Below are 12,500 nucleotides of genomic sequence, written 5' to 3'. Positions count from 1 at the left end.
TAACCCCAACCCTAACCCTAACCCTAACCCTAACCCTAACCCTAACCCCAACCCTAACCCTAACCCCAACCCTAACCCTAACCCTAACCCTATACCTAACTCAACCCTAACCCTAAACCCAACCCAAACCCTAACCCTAACCCTAACCCTAACCCCAACCCTAACCCTATACCTAACTCAACCCTAACCCTAACCCTAACCCTAACCCTAACCCTAACCCTATACCTAACTCAACCCTAACCCTAACCCTAACCCTAACCCTAACCCTAACCCTAACCCTAACCCTAACCCTATACCTAACCCCAACCCTAACCCTAACCCTAAACCTAACTTTAACCCTAACCCTAACCCTAACCCTAACCCTAACCCTAACCCCAACCCTAACCCTAACCCTAACCCTATACCTAATTCAACCCTAACCCTAACCCCAACCCTAACCCTAACCCTAACCCTAGCCCTAACACTAACCCCAACCCTAACCCTAACCCCAACCCTAACCCTAACCCTAACCCCATACCTAAATCAACCCTAACCCTAACCCCAACCCTAACCCTAACCCTAACCCTAACCCTAACCCTAACCCCAACCCTATACCTAACCCCAACCCTAACCCTAACCCTAACCCTATACCTAACTCAACCCTAACCCTAACCCCAACCCTAACCCTAACCCTAACCCTAACCCTAACCCCAACCCTAACCCTATACCTAACTCAACCCTAACCCTAACCCTAACCCTAACCCTAACCCTAACCCTAACCCTAACCCCAACCCTAACCCTAACCCTAACCCTAACCCCAACCCTAACCCTAACCCTAACCCTAACCCTATACCTAACTCAACCCTAACCCTAACCCCAACCCTAACCCTAACCCTAACCCTAACCCTAACCCTAACCCTAACCCTATACCTAACCCCAACCCTAACCCTAACCCTAACCCTAACCCTAACCCTAACCCTAACCCTAACCCCAAACCTAACCCTAACCCTAACCCTATACCTAACTCAACCCTGACCCTAACCCCAACCCTAACCCTAACCATAACCCTAACCCTAACCCTAACCCCAACCCTAACCCTAACCCCAACCCTAACCCTAACCCTAACCCTATACCTAACTCAACCCTAACCCTAACCCCAACCCTAACCCTAACCCTAACCCAAACCCTATACCTAACCCCAACCCTAACCCTAACCCTAACCCTAACCCTAACCCCTAAGCCTAACCCTAACCATAACCCTAACCCTAACCCTAACCCTAACCCTAACCCTAACCCTAACACTAACCCTAACCCTATACCTAACCCCAACCCTATCCCTAACCCTAACCCTAACCCCAACACTAACCCTAACCCCCACCCTAACCCTTAACCTAACCCCAACCCTAACCCTAACCCTAACCCTAACCCTAACCCTAACCCCAACCCTAACCCTATACCTAACCCCAACCCTAACCCTAACCCCAACCCTAACCCTAACCCCAACCCTAACCGTAACCCTAACCCTAACCCGAACCCGAACCCTAACCCTAACCCTAACCCTAACCCTAACCCTAACCCTAACCCTAACCCCAACCCTAACCCTAACCCCAACCCTAACCCTATCCCTAACCCTAACACTAACCCTAACCCCTACACTAACCCTATACCTAACTCAACCCTAACCCTAACCCCAACCCTAACCCTAACCCTAACCCTAACCCTAACCCTAACCCCAACCCTAACCCTAACCCTAACCCTAACCCTAACCCTAACCCCAACCCTAACCCTATACCTAACTCAACCCTAACCCTAACCCCAACCCTAACCCTAAACCTAACCCTAACACCAACCCTAACCCTAACCCTAACCCTAACCCTATACCTAACCCCAACCCTAACCCTAACCCTAACCCTAACACTAACCCCAACCCTAACCCTATACCTAACTCAACCCTAACCCTAACCCTATACCTAACCCCAACCCTAACCCTAACCCTAACCCTAACCCTAACCCTAACCCTATACCAAACCCCAACCCTAACCCTAACCCTAACCCTAACCCTAACCCCAACCCTAACCCCAACCCTAACCCTAACCCTAACCCTAACCCTAACCCTAACCCTATACCTAACCCCAACCCTAACCCTAACCCTAACCCTAACACTAACCCCAACCCTAACCCTATACCTAACTCAACCCTATCCCTAACCCTATACCTAACCCCAACCCTAACCCTAACCCTAACCCTAACCCTAACCCTAACCCTAACCCTAACGCTAACCCTAACCCTATACCAAACCCCAACCCTAACCCTAACCCTAACCCCAACCCTAACCCTAACCCTAACCCTAACCCTAACCCTAACCCCAACACTAACACTAACCCTAACCCTAACCCTAACCCTAACCCTAACCCCAACCCTAACCCTAACCCTAACCCTAACCCTAACCCTAACCCTAACCATAACCCTATACCTAACTCAACCCTAACCCTAACCCCAACCCTAACCCTAACCCTAACCCTAACCCTAACCCTAACCCCAACCCTAACCCTATACCTAACTCAACCCTAACCCTAACCCTAACCCTAATCCTAACCCTAACACTAACCCTAACCCTAACCCTAACCCCAACCCTAACCCTAACCCTAACCCTAACCCTAACCCTAACCCTAACCCCAATCCTAACCCTAACCCTAACCCTAACCCTAACCCTAACCCCAACCCTAACCCCAACCCTAACCCTAACCCTAACCCTAACCCTAACCCTAACCCCAACCCTAACCCTAACCCCAACCCTAACCCTAACCCTAACCCTATACCTAACTCAACCCTAACCCTAAACCCAACCCAAACCCTAACCCTAACCCTAACCCTAACCCCAACCCTAACCCTATACCTAACTCAACCCTAACCCTAACCCTAACCCTAACCCTAACCCTAACCCTATACCTAACTCAACCCTAACCCTAACCCTAACCCTAACCCTAACCCTAACCCTATACCTAACCCCAACCCTAACCCTAACCCTAAACCTAACTTTAACCCTAACCCTAACCCTAACCCTAACCCTAACCCTAACCCTAACCCCAACCCTAACCCTAACCCTAACCCTATACCTAACTCAACCCTAACCCTAACCCCAACCCTAACCCTAACCCTAACCCTAGCCCTAACACTAACCCCAACCCTAACCCTAACCCCAACCCTAACCCTAACCCTAACCCCATACCTAAATCAACCCTAACCCTAACCCCAACCCTAACCCTAACCCTAACCCTAACCCTAACCCTAACCCCAACCCTATACCTAACCCCAACCCTAACCCTAACCCTAACCCTATACCTAACTCAACCCTAACCCTAACCCCAACCCTAACCCTAACCCTAACCCTAACCCTAACCCCAACCCTAACCCTATACCTAACTCAACCCTAACCCTAACCCTAACCCTAACCCTAACCCTAACCCTAACCCTAACCCCAACCCTAACCCTAACCCTAACCCTAACCCCAACCCTAACCCTAACCCTAACCCTAACCCTATACCTAACTCAACCCTAACCCTAACCCCAACCCTAACCCTAACCCTAACCCTAACCCTAACCCTATACCTAACCCCAACCCTAACCCTAACCCTAACCCTAACCCTAACCCTAACCCCAAACCTAACCCTAACCCTAACCCTATACCTAACTCAACCCTGACCCTAACCCCAACCCTAACCCTAACCATAACCCTAACCCTAACCCTAACCCCAACCCTAACCCTAACCCCAACCCTAACCCTAACCCTAACCCTAACCCTATACCTAACTCAACCCTAACCCTAACCCCAACCCTAACCCTAACCCTAACCCTAACCCTATACCTAACCCCAACCCTAACCCTAACCCTAACCCTAACCCTAACCCCTAAGCCTAACCCTAACCATAACCCTAACCCTAACCCTAACCCTAACCCTAACCCTAACACTAACACTAACCCTAACCCTATACCTAACCCCAACCCTATCCCTAACCCTAACCCTAACCCCAACACTAACCCTAACCCCCACCCTAACCCTTAACCTAACCCCAACCCTAACCCTAACCCTAACCCTAACCCTAACCCCAACCCTAACCCTATACCTAACCCCAACCCTAACCCTAACCCCAACCCTAACCCTAACCCCAACCCTAACCGTAACCCTAACCCTAACCCTAACCCGAACCCGAACCCTAACCCTAACCCTAACCCTAACCCTAACCCTAACCCTAACCCCAACCCTAACCCTAACCCCAACCCTAACCCTAACCCTATCCCTAACCCTAACACTAACCCTAACCCCTACACTAACCCTATACCTAACTCAACCCTAACCCTAACCCCAACCCTAACCCTAACCCTAACCCTAACCCTAACCCTAACCCTAACCCCAACCCTAACCCTAACCCTAACCCTAACCCTAACCCTAACCCTAACACTAACCCTAACCCTAACCTTAACCCTAACCCTAACCCTAACCCCAACCCTAACCCTAACCCTAACCCTATACCTAACTCAACCCTAACCCTAACCCCAACCCTAACCCTAACCCTAACCCTAACCCTAACCCTAACCCCAACCCTAACCCTAACCCCAACCCTAACCCTAACCCTAACCCCAACCCTAACCCTATACCTAACTCAACCCTAACCCTAACCCCAACCCTAACCCTAACCCTAACCCTAACACCAACCCTAACCCTAACCCTAACCCTAACCCTAACCCTAACCCCAACCCTAACCCTATACCTAACTCAACCCTAACCCCAACCCTAACCCTAACCCTAACCCTAATCCTAACCCTAACCCCAACCCTAACCCTATACCTAACTCAACCCTAACCCTAACCCCAACCCTAACCCTAACCCTATCCCTAACCCTAACCCTATACCTAACCCCAACCCTAACCCTAACCCTAACCCTAACCCCAACCCTTACCCTATACCTAACTCAACCCTAACCCTAACCCTATACCTAACCCCAACCCTAACCCTAACCCTAACCCTAACCCTAACCCTAACCCTAATCCTATACCAAACCCCAACCCTAACCCTAACCCTAACCCTAACCCTATACCTAACTCAACCCTAACCCTAACCCCAACCCTAACCCTAACCCTAACCCTAACCCTAACCCTAACCCCAACCCTAACCCTATACCTAACTCAACCCTAACCCTAACCCCAACCCTAACCCTAAACCTAACCCTAACACCAACCCTAACCCTAACCCTAACCCTAACCCTAACCCTATACCTAACCCCAACCCTAACCCTAACCCTAACCCTAACACTAACCCCAACCCTAACCCTATACCTAACTCAACCCTAACCCTAACCCTATACCTAACCCCAACCCTAACCCTAACCCTAACCCTAACCCAAACCCTAACCCTAACCCTATACCAAACCCCAACCCTAACCCTAACCCTAACCCTAACCCTAACCCTAACCCCAACCCTAACCCCAACCCTAACCCTAACCCTAACCCTAACCCTAACCCTAACCCTAACCCTAACCCTAACCCTATACCTAACCCCAACCCTAACGCTAACCCTAACCCTAACACTAACCCCAACCCTAACATTATACCTAACTCAACCCTAACCCTAACCCTATACCTAACCCCAACCCTAACCCTAACCCTAACCCTAACCCTAACCCTAACCCTAACCCTAACCCTATACCAAACCCCAACCCTAACCCTAACCCTAACCCCAACCCTAACCCTAACCCTAACCCTAACCCTAACCCTAACCCCAACACTAACACTAACCCTAACCCTAACCCTAACCCTAACCCTAACCCTAACCCCAACCCTAACCCTAACCCTAACCCTAACCCTAACCCTAACCCTAACCCTATACCTAACTCAACCCTAACCCTAACCCCAACCCTAACCCTAACCCTAACCCTAACCCTAACCCCAACCCTAACCCTGTACCTAACTCAACCCTAACCCTAACCCTAACCCTAATCCTAACCCTAACACTAACCCTAACCCTAACCCTAACCCCAACCCTAACCCTAACCCTAACCCTAACCCTAACCCCAATCCTAACCCTAACCCTAACCCTAACCCTAACCCTAACCCCAACCCTAACCCCAACCCTAACCCTAACCCTAACCCTAACCCTAACCCCAACCCTAACCCTAACCCCAACCCTAACCCTAACCCTAACCCTATACCTAACTCAACCCTAACCCTAAACCCAACCCAAACCCTAACCCTAACCCTAACCCTAACCCCAACCCTAACCCTATACCTAACTCAACCCTAACCCTAACCCTAACCCTAACCCTAACCCTAACCCTATACCTAACTCAACCCTAACCCTAACCCTAACCCTAACCCTAACCCTAACCCTATACCTAACCCTAACCCTAACCCTAACCCTAAACCTAACTTTAACCCTAACCCTAACCCTAACCCTAACCCTAACCCTGACCCTAACCCCAACCCTAACCCTAACCCTAACCCTATACCTAACTCAACCCTAACCCTAACCCCAACCCTAACCCTAACCCTAACCCTAACCCTAACACTAACCCCAACCCTAACCCTAACCCCAACCCTAACCCTAACCCTAACCCTAACCCCTTACCCTACTCAACCCTAACCCTAACCCCAACCCTAACCCTAACCCTAACCCTAACCCTAACCCTAACCCCAACCCTATACCTAACCCCAACCCTAACCCTAACCCTAACCCTATACCTAACTCAACCCTAACCCTAACCCCAACCCTAACCCTAACCCTAACCCTAACCCCAACCCCAACCCTAACCCTAACCCTATACCTAACTCAACCCTAACCCTAACCCTAAACCTAACCCTAACCCTAACCCTAACCCTATACCTAACTCAACCCTAACCCTAACCCCAACCCTAACCCTAACCCTAACCCTAACCCTAACCCTAACCCTAACCCTATACCTAACCCCATCCCTAACCCTAACCCTAACCCTAACCCTAACCTTAACCCTAACCCTAACCCTAACCCTAACCCCAACCCTAACCCTAACCCTAACCCTAACCCTAACCCTAACCCCAGCCCTAACCCTAACCCTAACCCTAACCCTATACCTAACTCAACCCTAACCCTAACCCCAACCCTAACCCTAACCCTAACCCTAACCCTAACCCTATCCCTAACCCCAACCCTAACCCTAACCCTAACCCTAACCCTAACCCTAACCCTAACCCTAAACCTAACCCCAAACCTAACCCTAACCCTAACCCTATACCTAACTCAACCCTGACCCTAACCCCAACCCTAACCCTAACCATAACCCTAACCCTAACCCTAACCCCAACCCTAACCCTAACCCCAACCCTAACCCTAACCCTAACCCTATACCTAACTCAACCCTAACCCTAACCCCAACCCTAACCCTAACCCTAACCCTATACCTAACCCCAACCCTAACCCTAACCCTAACCCTAACCCCTAAGCCTAACCCTAACCATAACCCTAACCCTAACCCTAACCCTAACCCTAACCCTAACCCTAACACTAACCCTAACCCTATACCTAACCCCAACCCTATCCCTAACCCTAACCCTAACCCCAACACTAACCCTAACCCCCACCCTAACCCTTAACCTAACCCCAACCCTAACCCTAACCCTAACCCTATACCTAACCCCAACCCTAACCCTAACCCTAACCCTAACCCTAACCCTAACCCTAACCCCAACCCTAACCCTAACCCTAACCCTAACCCTAACCCTATACCTAACTCAACCCTAACCCTAACCCCAACCCTAACCCTAACCCTAACCCTAACCCTAACCCTAACCCCAACCCTAACCCTATACCTAACTCAACCCTAACCCTAACCCCAACCCTAACTCTAAACCTAACCCTAACACCAACCCTAACCCTAACCCTAACCCTAACCCTAACCCTATACCTAACCCCAACCCTAACCCTAACCCTAACCCTAACACTAACCCCAACCCTAACCCTATACCTAACTCAACCCTAACCCTAACCCTAACCCTATACCTAACCCCAACCCTAACCCTAACCCTAACCCTAACCCTAACCATAACCCTAACCCTAACCCTAACCCTAACCCTAACCCTAACTCTATACCAAACCCCAACCCTAACCCTAACCCTAACCCTAACCCTAACCCTAACCCTAACCCTAACCCCAACCCTAACCCCAACCCTAACCCTAACCCTAACCCTAACCCTAACCCTATACCTAACCCCAACCCTAACCCTAACCCTAACCCTAACACTAACCCCAACCCTAACCCTATACCTAACTCAACCCTAACCCTAACCCTATACCTAACCCCAACCCTAACCCTAACCCTAACCCTAACCCTAACCCTAACCCTAACCCTATACCAAACCCCAACCCTAACCCTAACCCTAACCCCAACCCTAACCCTAACCCTAACCCTAACCCTAACCCCAACACTAACACTAACCCTAACCCTAACCCTAACCCTAACCCTAACCCCAACCCTAACCCTAACCCTAACCCTAACCCTAACCCTAACCCTAACCCTAACCCTAACCCTATACCTAACTCAACCCTAACCCTAACCCCAACCCTAACCCTAACCCTAACCCTAACCCTAACCCCAACCCTAACCCTATACCTAACTCAACCCTAACCCTAACCCTAACCCTAACCCTAACACTAACCCTAACCCTAACCCTAACCCCAACCCTAACCCTAACATTAACCCTAACCCTAACCCTAACCCTAACCCCAATCCTAACCCTAACCCTAACCCTAACCCTAACCCTAACCCCAACCCTAACCCCAACCCTAACCCTAACCCTAACCCTAACCCTAACCCCAACCCTAACCCTAACCCCAACCCTAACCCTAACCCTAACCCTAACCCTATACCTAACTCAACCCTAACCCTAAACCCAACCCAAACCCTAACCCTAACCCTAACCCTAACCCCAACCCTAACCCTATACCTAACTCAACCCTAACCCTAACCCTAACCCTAACCCTAACCCTAACCCTATACCTAACTCAACCCTAACCCTAACCCTAACCCTAACCCTAACCCTAACCCTATACCTAACCCCAACCCTAACCCTAACCCTAAACCTAACTTTAACCCTAACCCTAACCCTAACCCTAACCCTAACCCCAACCCCAACCCTAACCCTAACCCTAACCCTATACCTAACTCAACCCTAACCCTAACCCCAACCCTAACCCTAACCCTAACCCTAGCCCTAACACTAACCCCAACCCTAACCCTAACCCCAACCCTAACCCTAACCCTAACCCCATACCTAACTCAACCCTAACCCTAACCCCAACCCTAACCCTAACCCTAACCCTAACCCTAACCCTAACCCCAACCCTATACCTAACCCCAACCCTAACCCTAACCCTAACCCTATTCCTAACTCAACCCTAACCCTAACCCCAACCCTAACCCTAACCCTAACCCTAACCCTAACCCCAACCCTAACCCTATACCTAACTCAACCCTAACCCTAACCCTAACCCTAACCCTAACCCCAACCCTAACACTAACCCTAACCCTAACCCTAACCCTAACCCTAACCCCAACCCTAACCCTAACCCTAACCCTAACCCAAACCCTAACCCTAACCCTAACCCTATACCTAACTCAACCCTAACCCTAACTCCAACCCTAACCCTAACCCTAACCCTAACCCTAACCCTAACCCCAACCCTAACCCTATACCTAACTCAACCCTAACCCTAACCCTAACCCTAACCCTATCCCTAACACTAACCCTAACCCTAACCCTAACCCTAACCCCAACCCTAACCCTAACCCTAACCCTAACCCTAACCCCAACCCTAACCCTAACCCTAACCCTAACCCTAACCCTAACCCTAACCCCAACCCTAACCCCAACCCTAACCCTAACCCTAACCCTAACCCTAACCCTAACCCTAACCCCAACCCTAACCCTAACCCCAACCCTAACCCTAAGCCTAACCCTATACCTAACTCAACCCTAACCCTAACCCCAACCCAAACCCTAACCCTAACCCTAACCCTAACCCTAACCCTAACCCTAACCCCAACACTAACCCTATACCTAACTCAACCCTAACCCTAACCCTAACCCTAACCCTAACCCTAACCCTAACCCTATACCTAACTCAACCCTAAACCTAACCCCAACCCTAACCCTAACCCTAACCCTAACCCTAACCCTAACCCTAACCCTAACCCTAACCCTATACCTAACCCCAACCCCAACCCTAACCCTAACCCTAACCCTAACTTTAACCCTAACCCTAACCCTAACCCTAACCCTAACCCTAACCCCAACCCTAACCCTAACCCTAACCCTATACCTAACTTAACCCTAACCCTAACCCCAACCCTAACCCTAACCCTAACCCTAACCCTAACCCTAATCCCAAGCCTAACCCTAACCCCAACCCTAACCCTAACCCTAACCATAACCCTATACCTAACTCAACCCTAACCCTAACCCCAACCCTAACCCTAACCCTAACCCTAACCCTAACCCTAACCCCAACCCTATACCTAACCCCAACCCTAACCCTAACCCTAACCCTATACCTAACTGAACCCTAACCCTAACCCCAACCCTCACCCTAAACCTAACCCTAACCCTAACCCCAACCCTAACCCTATACCTAACTCAACCCTAACCCTAACCCTAACCCTAACCCTAACCCTAACCGTAACCCTATACCTAACTCAACCCTAACCCTAACCCCAACCCTAACCCTAACCCTAACCCTAACCCTAACCCTAACCCTATACCTAACCCCAACCCTAACCCTAACCCTAACCCTAACCCTAACCCTAACCGTAACCCCAACCCTAACCCTAACCCTAACCCTAACCCTAACCCCAACTCTAACCCTAACCCTAACCCTATACCTAACTCAACCCTAACCCTAACCCCAACCCTAACCCTAACCCTAACCCTAACCCTAACCCTAACCCTATACCTAACCCCAACCCTAACCCTAACCCTAACCCTAACCCTAACCCTAACCCTAACCCTAACCCTAACCCCAACCCTAACCCTATACCTAACTCAACCCTAACCCTAACCCCAACCCTAACCCTAACCCTAACCCTAACACCAACCCTAACCCTAACCCTAACCCTAACCCTAACCCTAACGCTATACCTAACCCCAACCCAAACCCTAACCCTAACCCTAACTCTAACCCTAACCCCAACCCTAACCCTATACCTAACTCAACCCTAACCCTAACCCTATACCTAACCCCAACCCTAACCCTAACCCTAACCCTAACCCTAACCCTATACCAATCCCCAACCCTAACCCTAACCCTAACCCTAACCCTAACCCCAACCCTAACCCCAACCCTAACCCTAACCCTAACCCTAACCCTAACCCTATACCTAACCCCAACCCTAACCCTAACCCTAACCCTAACACTAACCCCAACCCTAACCCTATACCTAACTCAACCCTAACCCTAACCCTATACCTAACCCCAACCCTAACCCTAACCCTAACCCTAACCCTAACCCTAACCCTAACCCTATACCAAACCCCAACCCTAACCCTAACCCTAACCCCAACCCTAACCCTAACCCTAACCCTAACCCTAACCCCAACACTAACACTAACCCTAACCCTAACCCTAACCCTAACCCTAACCCCAACCCTAACCCTAACCCTAACCCTAACCCTAACCCTAACCCTAACCCTAACCCTATACCTAACTCAACCCTAACCCTAACCCCAACCCTAACCCTAACCCTAACCCTAACCCTAACCCCAACCCTAACCCTATACCTAACTCAACCCTAACCCTAACCCTAACCCTAACCCTAACACTAACCCTAACCCTAACCCTAACCCCAACCCTAACCCTAACATTAACCCTAACCCTAACCCTAACCCTAACCCTAACCCCAATCCTAACCCTAACCCTAACCCTAACCCTAACCCCAACCCTAACCCCAACCCTAACCCTAACCCTAACCCTAACCCTAACCCTAACCCCAACCCTAACCCTAACCCCAACCCTAACCCTAACCCTAACCCTAACCCTATACCTAACTCAACCCTAACCCTAAACCCAACCCAAACCCTAACCCTAACCCTAACCCTAACCCCAACCCTAACCCTATACCTAACTCAACCCTAACCCTAACCCTAACCCTAACCCTAACCCTAACCCTATACCTAACTCAACCCTAACCCTAACCCTAACCCTAACCCTAACCCTAACCCTATACCTAACCCCAACCCTAACCCTAACCCTAAACCTAACTTTAACCCTAACCCTAACCCTAACCCTAACCCTAACCCCAACCCTAACCCTAACCCTAACCCTATACCTAACTCAACCCTAACCCTAACCCCAACCCTAACCCTAACCCTAACCCTAGCCCTAACACTAACCCCAACCCTAACCCTAACCCCAACCCTAACCCTAACCCTAACCCCATACCTAACTCAACCCTAACCCTAACCCCAACCCTAACCCTAACCCTAACCCTAACCCTAAC

This window comes from Heloderma suspectum, chromosome 14 (assembly GCF_057233095.1).
Source record: "Heloderma suspectum isolate Gila_16-S chromosome 14, 16-S_ref, whole genome shotgun sequence".
In the NCBI taxonomy this organism is placed as follows: domain Eukaryota; kingdom Metazoa; phylum Chordata; class Lepidosauria; order Squamata; family Helodermatidae; genus Heloderma; species Heloderma suspectum.
The sequence above is the reverse complement of the archived record's forward strand: the minus strand, read 5'-3'. Positions refer to the sequence as shown.